General features: G+C 31.9%; 1 long non-coding RNA gene across 1 annotated transcript; it reads right to left on the reverse strand.

Annotated features, from left to right (window-relative positions):
* Positions 1-18,686: 18,686 nt before the first annotated feature.
* Positions 18,687-20,216, reverse strand: LOC110101367. The gene is made up of 2 exons (XR_003701540.1): positions 19,929-20,216; positions 18,687-19,839 (listed from the first exon to the last, which is right to left on the reverse strand). It is a non-coding gene; the product is annotated as an uncharacterized LOC110101367 (long non-coding RNA).
* Positions 20,217-23,611: the final 3,395 nt, after the last annotated feature.

The raw sequence follows: 23,611 nt of genomic DNA on the forward strand, positions 1-23,611 counted from the left end.
AAGGTTGATGATCGTATTAACATTACTCCTCTTCTATCCATTATTACCTATCTTATCATGACTGGACAACCAATAGATGAATCTCAATTTATTCTTGGTTATATTCATAGACTTTCTGAAATTGGGCATGTTTCTCATAGGAGGAAGAAGAATATTGCCTTAGGACATCTTATGACTTATGTTTTAGAAAAGAAATACAATATTATTTATCCTGATGTTCCACTTGAAATGCTAATATACTTCACTGATGCTTTATTTTGAGCACTTTTTGGAAAGAATGATAATTAAAGTGAGGATACTGAGGAAGAGGGGAGAGCACCTGCACCTGCTCATGGACCTGACTTTTAGAAGGTGGTCCAACGCTGCACAGTACTAGCAAGACATGGGTTGGACCCGAGGTTAGTTTAACTCGGTGAACACCAATTTAGCTGTGATGAATAGCTATTTCTCTGTATTCAACCAGCCTCCTCCTCCAGACTAGGGCCCTTTAGAGTTCTAGATGCACTTCTTTTGTGTTGTCTTTGTCTATCCTATCCAGATGTGATGATCTCGATGTTTATATACTTGTGTTTGTTTAGTGTAATTGATTGCTTATTATTGTTGATGTTTCATGTTTTTATTTGGGAAATTTTTGATATCAAATGTGCTTCGATGTGTTAGACTCTTTATTGATATTAATAAAAACTATCTTTTTTTTACTCAATTGATTTTTCTTGTTATTTGAAATATAAGTTTGCCTATACATTAATCATGTTTAAATTGATCTAAAAAGTGTTATAAATTATACTGCAATACAAAAACTAATTTCATTATGAAATCTAATTTTTCAAAAATTTTAAGTTAAATTATAACTTGATCAAGTTAAGGCTCTTAATCCCATATTCTTTTTAGGCAAACATAATTTACAATATTATTATTATTATTTTGATGACTTATTATTTTTTTATTTCTCTTTTTAATATAATTATGTTTATAATTAGATACATTTGACTTTTTAGATTATTTATTTTGAAAATATCAATTAAAAAAATGTTATAAAAAAAATAAATATATAATGTGTATAAAAATCGAGAGATTGCACAATGATTCGCAAATTGAAAAGAGGCACAAAATTAGTCTAAATTCAAAAAAGATGCATAAACTGTGCCACAAATATTTGAAAATATATGCAATGTCGCCAATTGAATATGTTCTTTCCTCTATCATCTAATCTTCAAATTCAAATCAATCTAATGATCAATTATAATTTGTGTTAAAAATTGAAATTATCTAATCTTCATTTTGTCACTTTTGTAATAATTCTCCTTATCTAATTATTTAGAATACTTCATGACCTCGATTACTTTTTCTTATCTATGTTATACTTTAATTTAAATATTTAGAATCTTTCTTTTTCATCTAATGAACATTAACTTTGTTATTACAATTATAGTTCAATCTCTTTCAAGATCAATTATTAAGATTTCTCATATGACTTCTTCCATTTCAAACTTCTTTCTTCCTTTTTTGTTGTTGTCAAAAGGGGGAGTAATATTGTTTGTTTATCATTTTTATTGGTGATTATTTTTTATATTGTTTGCTTGGTGATTATTTTTGTTTTCATTTTTTTTGTGTTTTGTGTTTAGTGTTTTTTTTATTTGTGGAGTATTAAAAAATGTGTTATTCAAGGAATTCTTTTTATTTACATGTTTATTCCCTTAGGGGGAGCTAAGGAGAAATTTAGGATATATAAGTTCACTCAAACAATAATTATTTTGTCATCATCAAAAAGGGGAAGATTGTTGAGATAGTTACAACTTATTCTTGATTGTTGATATTCTTGCAACATGTTTATTTTTGTTGATTCCAAATATTATTGCTTTAATTATTATTTCTCCTAACATACTTTGGATGCATTATTTTTCTATTCATGTGTATTAATATTTCAGGAAAATCATACTCCCGATTGTTGAAGACTTCAATTTATATCAGTTTGGAGATTATTGTAAATAAAATCTGTAGTTTTTTATTTTATTGAGTCTGAGAGAGTATAATTGTAATTGAGTAACTGTGTACACACACAGGGGAGAGAGTTTAAAATTTGAAATTTTTTAAACTGATCGTACTATACGAATGCACTTCACACAGGACGATTTGTTTAGTTAGTTTCCCCGATGAGCAGTCAAATGAATAAAAATGAAAATTTTTCTAAGTATTAATCATATTGTATGATCACCATTCATACATACCTTCCAGAGTATGAAATGGACAGATCCCATTTTGTTCAAAAAGCTTTTTTTCTAAGTATGAATCGTAATGTATGATCCAATTCGTGCATGCCTTCCAAACTACAAAATTGTGAGGTCCCTCTTCATCCCAACTTTTTGTCCATACGAATTTGAAAATTTTTAGAACTATTTGTATTGTATGATGTTGTCATCGTACGTACGTCGTTCAGAGTATGAAATGGATGAGTCCCTTTTCTTCTCGATAAATTTAAAAATTTTCGTAACTAATTATACCGTATGGTGTCTTCATCGTACGTACGTTGTCCAGAGTATGAAATTGCAGGGTTCCTCTTCGTCCCGACAAAGATGAAAAATATTCTAATTGTTCATATCGGACTAACTTGGTTCATCCCGGACGATGATCGTGTACGAAATCATTTCGTACCAATTCACAACATGTTCGTATATAGCAGTTTTGAACTATTCGTACATACGATCATACTATACAATCGAGTACGCTCAAAATTGAATATTTTAAATTTTTGGATGATTTTTCATGTCTTTGGTATAAAAGGTCCACAAAAAATTGATGTAAAAAATCTTTATCTTCCTGATTTTTTAAGGGAAATTGAAAGAGAGAGTGTGAGAGAGTATTTGAGATAGATTTCTTGCATGTTGAGTGTGAAAGGTTCCTAAGATTACTCAAAGGTAAGGATCTATTTATGATTTTTGTTTTCACTCTTCCTCTTATCTTTCTAGATTGCTCGTGAGAAGATCTTTGAAGAAGATCCAATTCTCTGTTGACACTTAGATAGTGTGAACAGGCGATGGTTCTAAGCCGATAGTTGGAGAGTGTGAAAGGACGACCATACTCTGCCGACACTTTCAGGGTGTGAACATATGATGGTTCTCTACCGACACTTGGAGAGTGTGAAAGGACGACAGTTCTCTGCCGCACCAGGGATTGGTGGAAGAGAGGATTTATAAAGGCTTCTCAGTCTTGTTGTGGGGGCAAAAGGAGTGATAATTTGGTAATAGTGCAATATCTGAATATGGAGTATTCAAGGAGTGGATATAGGTCGTGTTTGACTGAACCTCTATAAATCTTTGTGTCGTTTAAATTTTTGCATTTTATTTACTGCAAGTTATATTCTGTTATTGAAAATTTTGTCTTTAAAAATTCTCAATTAACTTGCTAACTGAATCAAAGGTTTTCAAATTTTAAATCCAAGAGTTAAATTTTAAAATTACTAATTCACCTCCCCCCCTCCCTTGGTTAGCCTTGGGACAATAGCTTAAGATTAACAACCTAATTAAGATTTAACAAGTGGTATCAGAGCTTTGTTTCAAAACTATAACTTTAGACTACTTTTTGAAAAATGATAATGACTACTTTTGAAAACCGACCAAAAAGTTACTCGATCACTAGACCTCCTTTATTTTACAACATCCTTTTTGATTTTTGAAAAACACGAATGTCTAAATTTTTGCATTCACTGGATTATCGCAAGTGGATCCTAATTCAAGAAGGGTATACTAGGCCAACTAGATTAGTTGATGGCATTAGAGTTGAATGGGCGTAAGAGATCCGATTCAACAAACCCAGACTTGGTTGAGTCGATGGCAGCTTCGTCTATTCAATACGCCATAAGAAAAGTCGTAGCAAAAAAACTCCCATTTTGTTAACCTGTCAATAGGAACTATAAGAAGCACGAAGGCTTATTTTACTAGACAAGTTCTAGTTGTAGTCCACTAAATTCTCCTTCAAGTGGTGTGTCAAATCGATACGTGCATCTTGATTCCCTTATTTTATCCTTTTTTGCATGGTTTAATGTATAGGGGTCAATAGATGATGTTCCTCTAACTTAGTGGCTTGGTCCAAAAACTCCACTGTATTACGGTTACAGTTATAGCACATATGTTTCTCAATGACTTTAAATCCTTGAGATATGAATCAATAGGATATAATCGATATGGCACAAATTCCTCTGCTTGCTAAGGTAGATTCAAATTTATCCTCTTAGATAAATATTCACCCCATGTCTATAAGATTCCCTTAGACAGCGCAACCCATGGAATCCAACAAGGATCCTTCTATTATGTCTATAAGATTCCCTTAGACAGCGCAACTCATGGGTCGATTACATCCTCAGCTCCTCTAATTATATAGACCAGGGACTATAATAATCTGGGATGACAGAACCATAGGATCTTGATCGGGTCCATCATCATTCCCCCTACCATCTACTTTAAGTGCAAGATGGTGAAATTTTCAATTTTAAATATTAAATCCCAAAACTAAACCCATACTTCTACTATACATCAGATACCACATATCTCTATGTATCTTTTTCAATAGAAGATGATTCTCTATCGATACTTGGAGAGTGTGAAAGGATGATGGTATTATGCTGATACTTAGAGGTGTTGCATATTTGATTTCATGAATTATGATTTTGATGATAGTAAACAATACGACTGTCTTTTTCTACTAACATTTCAGGACCAAGAGATCAAACGACAAATGGAACCAGCTCAAGATTTGGTAGATTAGGGTTGAGTCAAGTCTATAACTTTCTTTTCCCTTTCTTGAGTCAATTATAATCTTGGAAGTGTCTGATGCTCAATAACCCTACACACACACTTGAGTGATTCTTTTCTTACTGATTTAGAATTTTTATTTTTACTCACATCGTCCCGAATGATATTTATATCATCCTAGACGATCGGATTTAAAATAGAAACCCTAATCAGGACTCTTAGTCAAAGAAGCCATCATTAGGATATCGGACTGAAGATACATGTATCGGCCAGGACGATATGCTCAAAATAGAAAGATTTTGCCGACATGATCTATTTAGGCATTCTTTATTTTTGGATATCGGCTAGGACGATCGTGTATCGTCCTGGACGATTTGATACAATTATGCCTAAATTGATCAGACAACTAAGGAAAGCAATTAAGGATGATTGATACGATCACATCGTCCGGGACGATCTCAATATCGTCCTGGACGATCAGTTCAAAAAACCTTAGTTGCTTCTAACGATCAACATCTCCCAGATCATATTCAGGGCGATGTTCTGGATGATTTACCTCTGATTTGAACTAATCGTCCGGGACGATCGTGAGATCCTCCGGGACGATCAAGCTAATTTTGAATCGCCTAGACCCCCATCCAGGGTGATGTTCAGTACGATAGTCCACGATTTGTACTGTTCGATCAGGACGATATCCATATCGTCTTGAACGATAATGTCAGTTCTTGAAATTCTATTTAAAGGATCCAATTTTTCTCATATATGAGACCTTGAGTGATGTTGTCTTGACCTAAGAGAGCCTTAGGAGAGGGAGAGAGAGAGAGACAGAGAGAGACAGAGGAAATTGTGAGGGGGAGTTTATGAGAGGGTTCACAAGGGTTACTCCAAGCAAGGTTCCAAGTCATCTTCTCTGGTCTTCATCCTTCGTTCTTGGGAGGTCTACTTCAGCAAAAGTTTCGAGTTCTCTGCCCGCTTCAGGAGGAAGCAAAAGGAGTCAGTTATCTTCCCACTTCAGGAGGAAGCAAAAGGAGTCGGTTCTCTGCCGCCTCAGGGTTGGTGAAAAGGAGTCGGGTGTAAAGGCTTCTCCGCCTAGCTGTGGGAGCTAAAGGAGAGACACTTACTTAGTGCAATACCTGGAGGGCGCCTCCAGGGAGTGGACGTAGGTTAAGTTGACCGAACCACTATAAATCCTTGTGTTCTTTTTACTGCTTCCGCATTTTGAATTTTCCGCACTTATTTATCTGTGGTGATTTTGGTTTGTGCTTATTATGATTTGATCTAAAAAAGATTTTTTTAAAAATACCAATTCACCCCCCCCCCTCTTGGTTAGCCTCGGGCTAGTTCTCACGGGCTTAACATCCCTAACGAACTTTCAAGAGGATGTGAACAGATGACGGTTCTCTGCCGACACTTGGAGAGTTTGAAAGGACAATGGTTCTCTACCGCACTGGGGATTGGTGGAAGAGAGGATTTATAAAGGCTTCTCCTCCTTGTTGTGGGGGGAAAAAGGAGAGACACTTTGGTAATAATACAATACATGAAGAGGGAGTCTTTAGGGAGTCGATGTAGGTCATGTTTGACCGAACTACTATAAATCTGTGTCGTTTAAGTTTTTGCATTTTATTTACTACAAGTTATATTCTGTTGTTGAAAATTTTATTTTTTAAAATTCTCAATTAACTTGCTAATTGAATCAAAAAATTTTAAATTTTAAATCCAAGAGTTAATTTTTAAAATTACCAATTCCCTCCCCCCCCTCTTAGTTAGCCTTGGGACAATATCTTAGGCTTAACAACCTAATCAAGATTCAAGAAGTGGCCGGAACCTAATTAATGCGATTTAAAATCTAGACTTACCCTTACCTAGATTGGAGAGCCATTTAACTACATAGGAGCTTAAAATTCATGCGTCAAATTTATTTATGATAGATTGATGGGCTGTTAATTAAGTTATGGGAAATTGGAGCCAATGTAGAGAATATCCTAATTTGCCCCTTGACATGTAGGGTGATTATATTTGAAAGAATGCAATTAAAATTTTAAACTCTTTTAATTTATTTCTAATGTAATGTATGATCATTGACTTGAATGCATAAAATGAATGAAGTAGTTTAAAAAAAACTTAGAAAATAGATCTATTTTCCTAGAGATTATAAAACATCCCTTTAATAGAACTGCATTATAATATTCTAGGTGGTCTACCAGAACCTGCAAGGAGGGAAGTGCCTAAAAAGGAAGATAAAGTAAAAATATGCATAAATGGTGATGCTCGGCGATCCTGAGCTTACTTTTTAAATCGTTAAAACTACTATGTGAGCCTAAGATTTTTATTAAAATCTAAGTAAAAAAGATTTATCGTACCCTCATGAGCCTCCAATTATATCTAATTCAAATAAACTCGGCATGCAAGAAAAAAAATATAGAAAAATAGTCAATTTCTAATGCAAGAAATTAAATACATCAATCAAATCAAATTAATTAAATAAATTAATTTTTCATGTGATAAGTATCACTTAATTTATAATTCAAGGTCTGCAAAAATTAAAAATTGTTGGGTACCATTAACAATAACCCGAATTCTAATCGTATGACTAACAAAAGTGACTTTTAGTGGGGTACTGTTTTTCTTCGCTTTTTCATCCTTCTCTGAGCTCCTAGGATTCATCGGGTTCAAATATCCAAATAAAAGAAACTCCTCCCCAAAGCGGTATTTTCTTTTCTCTTAAATATTAAAATCATCCTAACTTGGATCTTCAAATGGAAGGGAACTCTTACCTACGGGATATTTTCTCCTCTTTGGATTCTAATTTGGAAGCTAGTATCCCAACTCAAAGACTCGCTTTCACACTTATAACTCGACACTTAAATTAAATTACATTAAATTTAAAATATAAATCTAGACACCTACACATCTATCCTAAGAAATTAACATTGAAATCATTCCAAGAATTTATATATTTACATTACTCAAATTTAAAAATAAATAACACACTTAGCCATGCTCTTTTAATTTCAAGGGGGCTTAATATTTTTTGCACTTATAGAAAATATGTTAATTAAAGCATTGCTTTTGCCCCCTTTATTTTAGACGTAGATGAGCATTGCCACCTACAAAAAAGTCTGTGAGCATCCAGATTTTTCCTAACCTATGGGTACTCTAATACCCATCACATCAATCCACATATTACATAAGTAAATAAAAAGATCAATCAATCAATTTTACAAATAGCATATAATGAAAATAACGAAAAACCTCGACACATAATATAAGGAAAGTAAAACACTAACTTAGCCTAATACTAGAGTTAGTTGTCCTAGCAAATCATCTAAAGTGTATGAAATAGGCTGTGTGGCTTGGATATGTCCTAGGCTGGGCAGTTTGTTAAAGTTATCTAATGTCTTTGATTTGTTAAAGGTCGAAGGAAAATTTTAGCTTGAGTTTAAGTATTAATATTTTAATATTAATTTTATAGTATTTTTTAAAGGTTAATTGAGTATCGCCTTTGTTTACACAAGAGCCATGAAGTTTATTTCACCTTCTTTAAGGCTAAGTTAATAGTCTCATAGGCCCTAGGTTACTCAAGAGTAATCAATTCTATTTTGTTGATTTAGTTGATTATAGGTTAATAGTTAAAATTTTTTAATTAATTTAGTTATTTATTGATTTTAATGCAACAAAAATAACAATATCAAGCCTTTAACCCACTACGTGGGGTCGGCTATATGAAACCTTTTTCTCTATTGTGCCCTATTAAAAGTCAAATTATTGTTTAAATCTAATAAAGAAAGGTCATTCCTAATATTTCCTAATAAAGTTTTTTAAGGTATGCCTCTACCTTTTTTAACATAAGTCAAATCTAATACCTCTACTCTCCTAACCGGGCGGAAGGCTGTCGTTTTATGTAACCAAACCATCTAAGGCGACTCTCTCTAATCTTATCTTCTACTGGAGCTACTCCAACCTTTTCACGTATATGCTCATTTCGTATCCTATCTCCAAGGGTTAAGCCACTCAACCACTTAAGCATCCTCATCTCTGTCACACTTAACTTAGTATTATGCTTCTCTTTTAATGGCCAACAATTATTGATTTTAATAATAAATTTATATCTTTTGAAATTTGATTTAATTATTGAATTTTTAAATTTTTTTTAATTATTTAATACATTAAATTAAGGGGTCAAATTTTGACTTTTTTTAAATTAAAATGATTTCTAAAAATTTAACGCTTTTATTAGATATTAGACCCTATGATGAGTAATAGACACTAAGTTTGTTAGATTTGGATTTTTCTATATTAAGTTATAAATTTATAAGTTTTGACCAAATTTTGAACTACAATTGACCAAAAAGCTGAATTTTTTACTTTGATTTAATTTTAGAGGGTTGACAATTTTAGAAAATATTAGCCCTCATTTATATTTTACTTCTATTTTGTGTGATCTATCTGAATGGTTTACTTTCATACACCATTCATTAGTGGAATATAGTTTTTCCTTTATATTCCAATACTTCCTTCCCTTTATTCTTCCCAAGTTAAGTAAATTAGCCAAAATTTATTCCAATCCAATCACTCATCCTTTCTTTAACTCAAAACATCAAAATTATCAAATAATAACCACAAATAATTCATCAATCTTGTTTTATTAATCCATCAATGTACTTACACCCTTTATATTTCTCTTATTAACTCTACATTAAACTCCATATAAAATTATTCCACTAAAAACTAGCCCAAAACTTCTTACCCCTTGGAAGATTTTGACCCTGCTAGGATCTCCATCTTTCCAAATCCTGTCCGATAGCCCCAAATAACTTGCATTAAGTTTCCTTACACTCTCTCAAACCAAATAAAATTACTCACATCAAATCCTTACTCCTAAGTTTACCACTCACCATGGCATTTGATATTAGAGCTCAAATTTGGGATAGGCTAGAAGGTTTGAGAACTTTAGCAATGGCACATTAATAAAGTGTTGCTCATCAAGGGATAACCTTTATTTTTTTACTTATTGTCAATCCTTATAGCTCAATATTTTATTATTAGTTTATTTGAAATTTTATTTATCATAGTTGCATATTCTTAGGAAAACAGAAGATATAACTTATTTCATTTTGTATTTCGCTGGTGGCAACCATTGCTGTGGAAGTTTCGGGTTGCTTCGGGTCGGCTTTTATTCTCCACCTTTTGGACGGTCCTGGTGGGGTGTGGTGGTGCTGGAAGCCTCAACCACTAACTGAGCCGCGGTTTCTTTGTAATTTTCTTTTCATTTTTGTGTTCTTTCTTATTGTAACCGTTTATTATTATTATTAATATATGTTTCTTTTTCAAAAAAAAAAAGTGTCTACTAGGCTTCATACAACAATAAATAAATTGGTAATTAAATAATTCTTACAGCACACATGCCATTAATATACATAAGCTAGGATATATGGCAACCCTTATGTTTAGTTTGAATGACACTCCAAATAAACTAGCACATCCATTAATAAAAAGAATAAATCATATATTAGGAGCATGAATGTTTCAAGTGATGATTTAGTGATTGAGGAAGCAATAATACTTTTCACTTGTATACCATGTATATATAAGTATAAAAAGTGTTGACTTACAATTGATAATGGTAGTTATTTGAATGTGGTTGCTATAAGTAAGATGATTAGGTCTAACTAATTTACTATTTAGTCATATCCTCAACTTTATCATTTTAAGTTGGTCAACATCACTTATGCTAACACTAGGTTATAGTGCCAATTCAACATTGAATTTATGAAGACACTACAAGAAAGTTAGTTGTTTCCAACAGATTTTACGAAGGACTAATTTTTTCAAAAATATGAACAGGTTTGCAACGAAAATTTTGCGAAAAATTTTATATGACTTTTGCACCGTACTTTCTGCCACAAATATTTGTGAATATTTTGTGCGAATATTTATTTTAACAAAATTATAATTTTTAATGTTTACTCTTTCAACCCCTGCTGTTACAATTATTTTGAAAATAAATATTGTTAAATTAAATTAACTTATTTAATAATTTATTATCAAATTAATAAACTAATTTGATTTAAAAAAAAAATAAAATTAATTTTAATATTCTATAAGTTAAATATAAATAAATATAAATAAAAAAGAGTAGCCTTTTAAAGGGGGCGAGATTGGAATCCCACTATAAGTGCAACGGGCACAGGTTGGCTGGTGAGCTGGATCAAATTGTTCGATGAGCTGTGCAGGTGTTGGCGGATGGGCTGACCAGTACTAGCAGATAGTGGCGAAGAGTTGTAAGGGTTGGAATGGACGACCAAGCAATACGAAAGGCTACGGGTTGGCATGCTTAAACATAATTCGAGTATTTTTTTTTTCTCTAGCAACAATTTCGGCCCAAAATTGTTCTGGCAGATTAATTCCTCGACAAATAACATCCAATTTTGTTGCAGATAACTATAACAAACACGTCGTTATTGGAGTTAAAAATCCATCGTAAATCTGCCATGAATTCATTACAAAATATTTGCGACGGATTGTGTCGGACACACATGTTTTTCCAACACTACTTTTATCATCAAATTATATTTTTTCGCAAAGCAAATTTAGTGGCAGGTTTTTTTCTATTTTCTGACATATTCGCCTACCAATAGTGAGATAACACTTGTTGTGATTTGTCAATAAATACAAATCAAATTCTTACAAATAAACCTTAGTTGTGTGACATGAATGTCATTTATTATATATTTAATCATAAGAAGAAGGCTCAAACTTTTTTCTAGTCAAACCAAATATCCCATGTTAACCAAATAAGCCTACCTAGAAGTATATGCCACTTCATCTCATGATTGATGGTCAATATTTAGTTAGTTCTTATGATGATATGAGACATCTTTTAGTTCTTGTGATGATTTTGGATATCCTTAATTAGAACTTGTGATTACTTCATTAATATGATTGAGTCCTTCTATGTTAGGTATTTAGAAATCATATCCTTATTGAGAATAATAATATTTTGATTGGCATGCATACCATGGCGGCTTCATTTGAAACAGTTTTCTTATTATTTTTTAAAGCAACTGTTTAGTATAAAAACTTATTAAACTAAAAAAATTTGTACTGATAAGCTGCTTTTGAAAAATTGCTTTAGAAAACAGTAAGAGAATCGTCTCAAAAGAAACCTATATCTTAATATCATTTCTGTTTTGAGAGGCACAACATTGTGGAGGAAATGCAATGTCCAGCTATGAAAATCTAAGACAAAAGTACAGAATCTAACATTATCCACTACTCTCCAACGACAAACAAGAACAAAGTTAATATACAAACCTGAATGTTTATCAAATCCATTGGTCAAAATACACCTATAAACCTTTCATCGAATCCATCATCAATTCTTAATGCACAACTATACAAATGTTCTATTCCGCTAAGCAAAAATAAATTCTTTTACACTTGTAAGAAAATTAAAAAATAATCTCATAAATCCTCGGAGTTATACATTGCATAAAAGGCTGTTTATAGTATGGAAGCTTCTCTCGTATATCATATCGTAGGAAACATATCATAAAAAAACATAGCTTGTTGCTGAATTTCTATAAACATTTCACCAATGGCCAATTAAATCGGTAGGCCAACTTGATTTCTACATAAAGGTGCTTCAGTTCACTGATACAAACCATATCAATCAAAGAATGTCATTCTCTAGAAAAATTGTCAAAAACAGATCAGTAAGACAGATGTGGCGAACTATTTGATGCATTGCTCTTAAGGGCAATCACAACGATACCAAGGCTTCATTTAGTTACCCGATGTCTTTTTTAAAAGGTACGACAACAACAACATCAAGCCTTTATCCCACTACGTGAGGTCGGCTACATGAATCCTTTTTCTCCTTTGTGTCTTTTTTAAAAGGTAGTATTAAAAATTTTGTTTGAGAGAATGGAAGTTTCTACATGAGAAGTCAATACTAAAAAATTTTTGAAAACAATAGAAAAAAGAAATTCCATAAAAGCAGTTTTATAAAAGTGGGACATACAAACAACAACCCTAACTTTACCGTTTTGAAACAGAAAAATGCAAAATTAAGCCCTCTCAAATGAAGACATAATGAGGAAGCAACAGTTATAGGAGTATGATATTTCAATATACGTTACAGTAATACTACAAATGCTATATATCCCAAATAAATTCAGAATTAAAATGTTTTTTAATGATTTTCATGTCACAACTTGTGGCCTACAAAAATAATTCTTATACAAACACAATTTTTTTCCACAAGAATAAAGCAAACACCATTTTCAATGTGAATTCACTTGGAGAATAAAGGATTAACCTGTCTTAAGGTAAAGGCTTTCTCACCGCAATTTTTTTTAACTTGTTTGTCTTCCTGTTTGTCTGATGCCTTCGTATGAGAAAAAAAAAAGAAAGAAATTTCTCGAGACAGAACATGCATACAGAAAAGCTCTCCATAGAAAGCATGAGAATGCCTTGCTTGTACAATGCCAGTACAGCCAGCCCCAGCAAAATAAAAATAAACTAAAATTAAAATCAACACAAACAATATCAGAAGATTTTTATTTCTTTGCCAACTCCTTTGGAAATTTTTGACAATAGAAGACTGCGCATACACAATCATCAGCTATATCTACATTTCTGTACAATTAACAACACGCTAGAATAAGCAATCATACATAAAGAGATGACAACAATGGTAGACATACCAACATACAACAATGTAAGATTTACAATCTTTAATTTCTAACTCTTGCTATCTTTAGTTTCTTTTTGGATTGGAGGAAAAGGTAAAAAATGAAATAACATGTAAGCAATTTACAAGCTTATTACAAACCAATTGAGATTTTAACTAAATATTCACTTCCATTTCCATTTGCCAAATAGAGAGTTAAGCAAATTATTGTGATGGTATGTATGGATAGCAGTTGGTATCAGAATATAAGTTGATAAGAGCGAACTTTAGCATAGTATTTAATATCACTTGCACTCAATTTTTTTAATTTTCAAATACTAATGTTTAAGCTATTTTATATTCATGATGATAAGTATATCATTGTTAATTTTCAAAGTAATATTTTACATGGATATGATGTTAAAATTTTGTCATATTCATTTCTCTATATTATGCCAATATAACATGTTAAGTATGTTATAAGAAACTTGGATTTTTTTTTGGGGGTACCTGCTAGAATATTTTACTTTCTTGATCACTTCATATTTAACATGTTATCAAGGTTTTTAAAGGCATCAAAATTGATAAACTAATCCACTTTCAGGAACTTAAAGGATAAGCATAATCCACCCTATGATAACTTATGTCATCCATGGGTCCTAAGATCTTAATGATATGTGGACTCTATCCTAACATGGGGTAGCATTATGAAGTATCCAAAAAAGGTTGATGAGTTTTATAAATTTTTAGGAACTTTACATTTCAAAAGGAGAAATATTTTATATTCATGATGATAAGTATATCATTGTTAATTTTCAAAGTAATATTTTACATGGATATGATGTTAAAATTTTGTCATATTCATTTCTCTATATTATGCCAATATAACATGTTAAGTATGTTATAAGAAACTTGGATTTTTTTTTGGGGGTACCTGCTAGAATATTTTACTTTCTTGATCACTTCATATTTAACATGTTATCAAGGTTTTTAAAGGCATCAAAATTGATAAACTAATCCACTTTCAGGAACTTAAAGGATAAGCATAATCCACCCTATGATAACTTATGTCATCCATGGGTCCTAAGATCTTAATGATATGTGGACTCTATCCTAACATGGGGTAGCATTATGAAGTATCCAAAAAAGGTTGATGAGTTTGATAAATTTTTAGGAACTTTACAATTCAAAAGGAGATAAATGATTTGATGGCATTATATAAAGCCTAGTAGATGAATATAATTCATTCTATGGTGGATCATATCTACCCCAAAGTCCTAGGGTCTTGATGATGCATTTAGTACACAATAAGTCAGGGTAACACACCAAAGCACTTAAGAAAATTAATTAGGGGATTTAAATGGTTTTAACAAATTTTATAATTTTAAATGATTAAATATTTTTAAATAGATAAAATGATTGATGTGCATGATTCACTTTGAGGTGAATTATGCCACCATAGGCTCCAAAATCAAATTAATGATTTTAAATGGGTTTAAGATATGTTAAATCTTTTAAACTTAAATTATTTATAATATATTTCAAAATAGTTAAATGTTATTTTAAAGATTTTCTGAATCTAAACTATTTTAAAAAAAAAAATTAAATAAGTAGAGTGTAAAAAATATGCTCGACTTAATCAAACAGTCTCTCAAACATCCCCAGTTCTAGCTAGCTATCCATCAACACTTAAATTACCTTAGAAATAAATTCTAAAAACGTATCCTATAATCTTGGAAATATAATTAAACTGATGCCCTTTAACCTATGATCCAGAAAATACAAAGAGAATCATTATACTCATATTTCAAATAACCTAAACATTCAAGGACGAATAAAATAAAATCCCTTCATCCTATGATTCAAGAAATCAAAGCTTGCAGTGAGATATGAAAATAGCTTAGGCCAAGTTATTGAGAGATTTAAAGGTATTATAAATGTCTTCTCGACTAATATAGTTGCACTTAAATCATCCATTGTAATAATACTTGTAAAGCATACATATGATACATAATCAGGATATAATAGGACATATATTATTTGAGGAGAATTTCATGATTTGAAGCACCAACACTTATTGATAATCCTGAAATATTTTACGTTTATTATCATGCTCACCAACTCTAATTGTGCTTAGTGGTTGTAGCAAAGAATAATTTGTAGGTGAAGTAACTTATAGAGATCACATCAAGAACTATAAATACTATTGAAGTTTTATGTAAAAGAAGTGATAACCTTAAAACCATTAAGCATAATAATAACTTTATATCTTACGACTAGGGATCTGAGTAATGCTTGAGGTTTGAACTAAGAGATTACTTTATAATGAACTTGTCACACCCAGTGAATTTTACATTTTCATAACTTGATTAGTCTAATGAAAATATATGCATCTATGATAGAATTGCTTGAAATTATTAAGGAAAAGATGAGGTACATGATTAACAATCAATTGAAGTTGGTGTTTTGATAAATGCTTGGAAATGTTTTTAATTTGTCTTGATATTGCACATAATAATTGATATTTAAAGGATTATAAATAAATTGTAACAAGTCTTATAAGGAAAAGATCAAATATTTTGAATGGAATGAAATTATTGTATGTATACAGATAATTGTAAATTTTGAGAGATAATTTTGAGAGATAATGGATAGGATTCTTTACTGGATGAGTACCATATTTTCATAATATTTTCTAAATTAATATTTCTAACATGAATTCTAAGTGAGTGATTCATTAAAAACCTGACAAATTCACCAATTCATCATTTCAACTATCAGATCTAATCAATTTGAACCAATTACATAAAAAAATTAGCTTTAGGACTAGACCGAACTAGTTAAAGAACCAATCCATGATTAAACTGGTTCAATCGATCTATACAATCCAATTTTTAAATCCTTGTTGATCAGTATAACATAATAAAACAATAGACCAATTAAAATGGTTCCCACTGACCAGTACACCTTGATGTTAACTTATTTGTAAATTGATAGAAATTAATTACTGTCAGCCAACTTTCCTCATATTACTTCCACCAATTGTTGAATAGCTAAAAAAGGAAAAACAAAATTGAATTCCTTTCTATAAAAAAAAACCTCCAAAGAGTAACCATAACTTACACAATTTTGTAGCATTTCTTAAAATTATAACACTAGCCACATAAACATAAAATGAATTTTTTCCAATATGAATACTATCTGTGGCAAGTACAGAATTATCAATTCTCCAAGAAAAAACTTTTCATCTTTTCACAAAAGAAAATACAAAGAAAGAACGTTAGTACTAATCTACAATATCAAACTTTTTTTCAATAACTAGAAACTGAAGTGATAAACTTTAGGTAATCAATAAATAAATATTAAAATTAAATAGAAATTCTATCAATACTTTCTTAATAATAACTACGCGTTATAATATTACAGCATGGTCTACAGTCTTAATTATTATGAGAGCCAAGAGAAGCAAACTTTCGAATTATAAGGTAAAGATCCAATAATTCTTAAGATGTGTCTCAATAAAATTTACTCTCCAACAGCACATCCTTTTCTTACAATAGTTTTTTAGCTTACTATTCACACCAATTATACCATTCATGAAACCCGCCAATGTTGTTTCCTTGTTAATTTTGTTAAATATTTTAAAAATATTTCTATCACTGTCTATCAAACCCTTAATAATTTTCTCAATTCCCAATAGAACTATATAATCCATAGCATTAATGAGGTCATCCAAAAAGAAAGTATAGACTGTCATTTTATTACATGCAATCTCATGTAAACACTCGAAGATCGTGAGATTGAATAATAATGACTCAGTGGTATTATCAGCTTTTAGTTTGGGAAGAGATGAATGTCTTCGTTGAAACTAATATCTCTAAAGGAAATAGTTTTGCTCTTACAGAACGATACTCCAGCATTTCTGAGCTCTGTGACTGACTATATGTTCTCCTCGTAGCTTGGCAGATACTCTCTCAGATGTCAATATCTTTTTGTATAGGTCTAAGACGTGAAAGCATTCATATATTATCTGATCTTTTGGTGAAGCTAAAGAGATGTTATAAAAAACTATGATTAGAGTATTCATATCTCCAATCGGATTCGGTAAATTTAATAGAAATGATTGATTGGTCCATTAAAAAATGAATATTAAATAACATAATTAATTAGAATGTTACTCCTGATCCATCGATGACTAGCAATATAGTGAGCACTAAAAAACGAGAGCTGGTTCTCAAGGAGAAGCAAATCTCGCTTCATATCGAGAACGATATAGATCATTCTCACAACTCCAAATATTAGATCGTGATGCTTCTCGACAGTGGATCTCTTATCAGCAAGCATAATTTTTAAGACGAAGCAGCCGTCCACGATACTAATATTGAGGAACTCGTCCTTCTCGTTAAGTCAATCATGGCGGCAGAATCAACCACGTTTTAAGCAATTCTCGTCATCCTCCTCGAATTAAAGGTTATCGTTGGAAGTGATGAGGTAGGGCTCCACCTTTCTTATCGCTTCTTATGATTTCCTTTAAGTCGAGAAGGACGACGAGCAGTGCTTAAAATGTGGCTAATTCTAGTGTCGTGATTGGCTTAAGGAGAATGATGAGTTACTCAAGATTATTATTGTCAACGACTGTTTCGCCTTAAAAATCATGCTCGCTGATAAGAGATTTACTGCATGGTTACAAAGCGAATACGACTCTCACGATCCGATATTTAAAGTTGCGAGAATGATCCATGTCATTCCTGATCTGAAGCAAAATATGCTTCTCCTCGAGAACCAGATCCCAATTTTATTGCTCACTATAATGGTAGTCATTGATGGATCAGGAGTAACATTCTAATTAATTATCTTAATTAATATTCATTTATATTAGACAAATCAATAATTTTCTTAATTTTACCAAATCAAATTGGAGATATGAATACTATAATCAAAGCTTTCTACAATCTCTTAGAAGATCGAATAATCAACAAATGCTTTCACATCTTAGATATATACAGAAAAATATTAACATATGAGAGAGACTACCTGCCAAGCTACGAGGAGAATGTATAGTCATCCACATAACTCAGAAATGTCGGAGTAGCATTCTATAAGAGAAATTAATTCCTTCAGAGATATTAATTTCAATGGAAGCAATTTATCTCTTCCTCGGGTTAAAGTTGATAATATCACTGAGCCATCGTTACTCAATCTCATGGCCTTTGATCTCTTACATGCAACTACATGTAACGAAGTGACAGCTTATATTTTTTTTAAAGGCTTCATCAATAATGTGGATAATGTAGCTCTGTTGAGAAATGATGACATTATTAAAGGCCTAGTTGGAAATGATGAAAATATTTCTAAAATATTTAATAAGATTATCAAGGAAGCGACATTGGCGGGTCTCATGAATGACATAGTTGGTGTGAATAGCAAACTCAATACCTATTATAAAAAGAGAATGCGTCAGCGGAGAACAAATTTTTTTGAAACATATCTTAAGAATCCTTAGACCTTCACCTCACTACTCAGATATTTACTATTCTTGGCTCCCACAATAATTAAGATCATATACATCATGCTGCAATATTACAATATGTAGTTATTTTCAAAAAGCATTAAGAGAATTTCTACTTTATTTTAGTGCTTGTTTATTGATTATTTAAAGTTTATCACTTCAGGTTTTAATTTTTAAAAAAAGTTCAATCTTTTAGAGTTGTGCTAACGTTCTGTCTTTGCATTTCTTATTGTGAAAAGAAAAAAAAATTTCCTGTAGAATTGATAATTCTGCACTTGTCGTATATATTATTCAAATTAGAACAGAGTTTCTTTTATGTTTTATATGGCTAGTATTATAATTTTAAAAAACTCTGATGTAAAATATGATAAATTGTGATTACTCTTTAAAGGATTTTTTTATACAAAGGAATTCGATTTTATTTTTTCTTATTTAGCTACTTAGCATTTGAATGAAGTAATCTGAGAAAATGTAGTTGACAGTAATGATTGAACGTATCTTAATGATATGACTAATATAGAGGAGAGTGAATACGATGAGGCCTTCCTCAATAATTTGATTTGACTAAATTTCAATCCAACTATAGAGCATCCCCACTTTCTAGTACTAAGTATACTCAAGAAAACAATATGTAGACAATGTATTTATATGCAATCCAATAAGATCATTAAATGTAGTCAATGATGAGAATGTTCAACGATGCAAGAAAGAATCCATCAGCCAATCTAGTGATGCATACAGAACAAAGAAATGGGATTTTTTCCATTAAAAAATAAAAGAAATGGTGGGCATATAAGGACCTTACTTTGCTTTTACAAAACTAATGTGAAAAGCATTACCTCAGAAGTCGAGATTACAGCCTACCAACACATCCTCCCAATTTTTCAACAGTACTAGCAATCACATCCCTATGCAACAAAGAACATCTATAATGCCCCAAAGTATGACAGTAGGAAAAATAATACAATGAAGCAATGACGAACAAAAACAAACTAACCGATCATTAGTCGCCTCTCTTCCCGTTGGCACTCGCTTGATGACTACGCTAAAACCTAAAGGAATATGGAAGTCCTCGTTTTAAAATACTATATTGAAATATGAGGTAAAAACAATCATACTCAGAAAAAAGAGTAAGGAGAAGGAATTGATACAAGGAGCGTGTGACCGAACCAATCTTTGCCAGTATCAGCATCGGACATAACAAGATCGAAGTCAGCACAGATTTTGAGTTTCTTGATGTTGGATATTCTCGCTAGAGGTTGTGGACAAAGATCGACGAGCGGCCGCTGAGAAATTTTATATCAATGTGAAATATTAAATTTGTATAAATATAGATTATTTATATTTTTATTATACTAGAATTAAGATAAATTTAAATAAGATATTATATATAATAATATCCAATTTAGATTTATTTCATTTTTCTTTGCTAAAAAAGCTAATAAATTTCCTATTAGAAAAAAAAATCAAGTTTTAAAGGATTGAAAAAAAATTTCCAACCAATATGTTTTCTTATTAATGGTTAAAGGAATTTTATTGAAGTTAATCAAGTTTGAAGCATAGCCATCAGATCATTTCTCCATTTTCAAATGTTTGAAGCAATTACAGAAGAACGAAGGTAATGTAAACCTTAAACCAATTATATTATTAAAAAATAGGTTAAGTGCACAAAAACCATAAAACTATAAAACAATCACGAAATATAGCAATTGTTAAGTGAAGATGAAAGGAAAAATACAGTATTTTCATTAAAAATATGCATATGAAATATAGCAGTTATTATTTAGAGTTGATTGCATTTAAGTTAAAGATATTCACTAAACCTAAAATAATGTGTCACTAAGTTTTCTATATTCTGTATTTCTACCCTAAAATATGCATGCATCATAAGTCTAAGTTTTCTAAGACTCAGTCCTTAATTTTTATCCTTAAATGTCACTAATGTTATATGTGATGAAAAAGTTTATTATCACTAACTCCTAAGACATTGCGCACATGTAAATGGGTTTAAGGATCTAAAATAAAATAAAAATGATCCTAATAAAATTGAATTTATTATAGGGACCTAAGGGAGAAGGGTTCGCACAAACCACACCAAGGGTCTCCTAGGGGCATTCTAAGTTTTAGAATACTTAAAGTCATCGGTGGCTACGACCCGATGGTTCCGCCCGTAACACCTCCACCTGGTTGGATGGAGGCGACTGACGTCTTTAGTCCCTTGTCCTTTTGTTCACTCAACCGATACCATTCTTTGCGATTCATGCAACTAAAAAAGAAAAAATATGAATTAGAAGCACATTTAATAATTAAAAATGAAATAATTGAAATTTACTAAAAACAAAAACGTTTCTTTCTTCGAGCTTGGACATCGATTTGTTGCTTGTCTTTTGAACTTTTTCTTTTTGAAAGCACAATTTATACTTTTCCAACATTTATCCTGAGGCACGAGAAAGGGGGAGTATATGGGGAAAAAAAGAGGGGTAAAGAGAGAAAGAGAGGACTTTTGCTTTTCAATGCTTCCATTTTCTAGAAGACATCAACTAAATCACTCTCCACCACAAATCACCTTTCCACACATAGACTCCACTTTCACTTCCTTTTCCAAAACTCACACACTTCCACTTTGTCAAAATACATACAATTCCCACCTTTCAAAGATTGCATAATCACCTTTCAAAACATAAACTTATCAAAACACTTTACCCTATTATATAAACTCCATAATTCACTCCTACTCCATACATTTCATTATTCCACATTTACACATTTCACCATTATTTTACTTTCTAAAATATACACACATACACTTTTCCACAAAAACAAACATTTTACTCTTCCAAATTTAAATATGGCACCCTTCAAAAACACACACAAGTTACTTCCCACAAACACATATGTTTTCATCTAGATATGCACACACTTTACTTTATACACATACATAATTTCACACATAATTTTCACTTTTCAACACAACAACACACTCTACAATACCCATAACGTTCATCTCTCGACATAACCACTTTTAATATTATCAAAAGCACAAGGCACTCTTTACTTTTCAAAATAAATTTCCACATTCCTTTCAAAACATATATTTTGACTCTTCCAAAACTCACACAATTTCCACAAAACAAATATTTTACCTCTCACACTTGCACACTTCTCCCTTCCCAAAAGCATACTCTACACATTTCCTTATTAAAATACTTTTAAACACTTCAATATTCAATGCACCTTTCAATACACACAAATTTAACCTTTCAAGTCAAACTTGACACCCTTCCCGACACACACATTTTACTTTTTCACAACACACGCATTTATCTAGCTACAATAATATCACCATGTAAATTCACAGATTAATTCTCCAATGATTATTTATGGTTAAAATCCTTACTCATCCTCTTTATTATGTTTACAACCATAGTATTGAAGAAAGAACTTTAAGGGGCATGCTCCCAACTGAGTGATGAACCCATAGTGTTACACTATATGATAGGCTTTCCAAATTATCACATGCTCCAGGCAAACTAACACAAATTTCCTTTGAGATTTAGCATAGAACTTTCAAGTAACTAGCAAGACATTTAAACCATCCATAGAGAAGAGTGGTATATATGGAGCCCTTAATTTACTCAAGACCCTTTAGTCACTTGTCACATATTATGCTTGCACATGAAGCAACCATTTTAACAATACTTCTTCAAGTCCTATTTGCCACCATCATTGATAAGAAGAACTTGTTTGACATAGGGTTTGATTGTCATTAAAACAATTTGCACATGCATGCATACATTACACCCTTCAATATTGATGAAGGAAAACAACTAAATCACATGCAATAACTTACAATTTCATCACTTTAACAAGAGAGCATATATCTAATCTCTTCTCTTAAAGACAACAACAAATTCTCATCACATTTTTCACCAACAACTTTCTTGAAACAACATCAAAGACACATAACTGTTAGAAGCAAGAAGAAATTCTAGAGATAATGCTTTTATAACTTCTATAAAATCAACATTAGATTTCCATACGAAAGGAATGAAATAATCTAAATCCCTCATTTTCTACAAACATAAAGAGAAATGGGAATCAATATATTCTTGATCTTTTGATGATTGATATAATGAAGAAGAAGGTTAGAATGGAGAGGAAAGATATAAAGAAGAAGAAAATTTACCTATGGTCGGCTTCGGCTAGGGCTAGCGTCGGCTAAGGTTCTTGCGAATGGAGAGTCCACGGGAAAGGGAGACTCCACCTGGACTTCTTGCGAACAGAGAGGAAAACGGAGAGGTAGGGCTTTCGTTTGACTTCCCTGGGCTCGGTCGGGCAAGAGAGACGAAGGAGGGAGGGCTTTCGTTCGGCCTTCTTGCGAATGAGAACAGGCAGAGTTAGGGAAAATGAGGAGGAGATCCGGCGAAGGCTCCGTCTGGGTTGATTTTGGGGTAGAGAGGAGTGGGGGCTTCTTGCGAACTTGAGATCCGGCGACGGCCTTCGGTTTTGGGTAGTGCGAATGAGAGGAAGAGGAGTTCGGGTGGTTTCGCGAATTAGAGGGAGAGGGTGATCGTTTCGGGTACATAGGGGAGAACGTGGGGGCTGTCCGCTTCTCAATTCAAATCAACGGCTAAGATCACTCATGCCTTAAAAATCGCAAGTCAAAAAGCGCAACTAAAG

The sequence above is a fragment of the Dendrobium catenatum genome, unplaced genomic scaffold (genome assembly GCF_001605985.2).
Source record: "Dendrobium catenatum unplaced genomic scaffold, ASM160598v2 fragScaff_scaffold_853, whole genome shotgun sequence".
Taxonomy (NCBI): Eukaryota; Viridiplantae; Streptophyta; class Magnoliopsida; order Asparagales; family Orchidaceae; genus Dendrobium; species Dendrobium catenatum.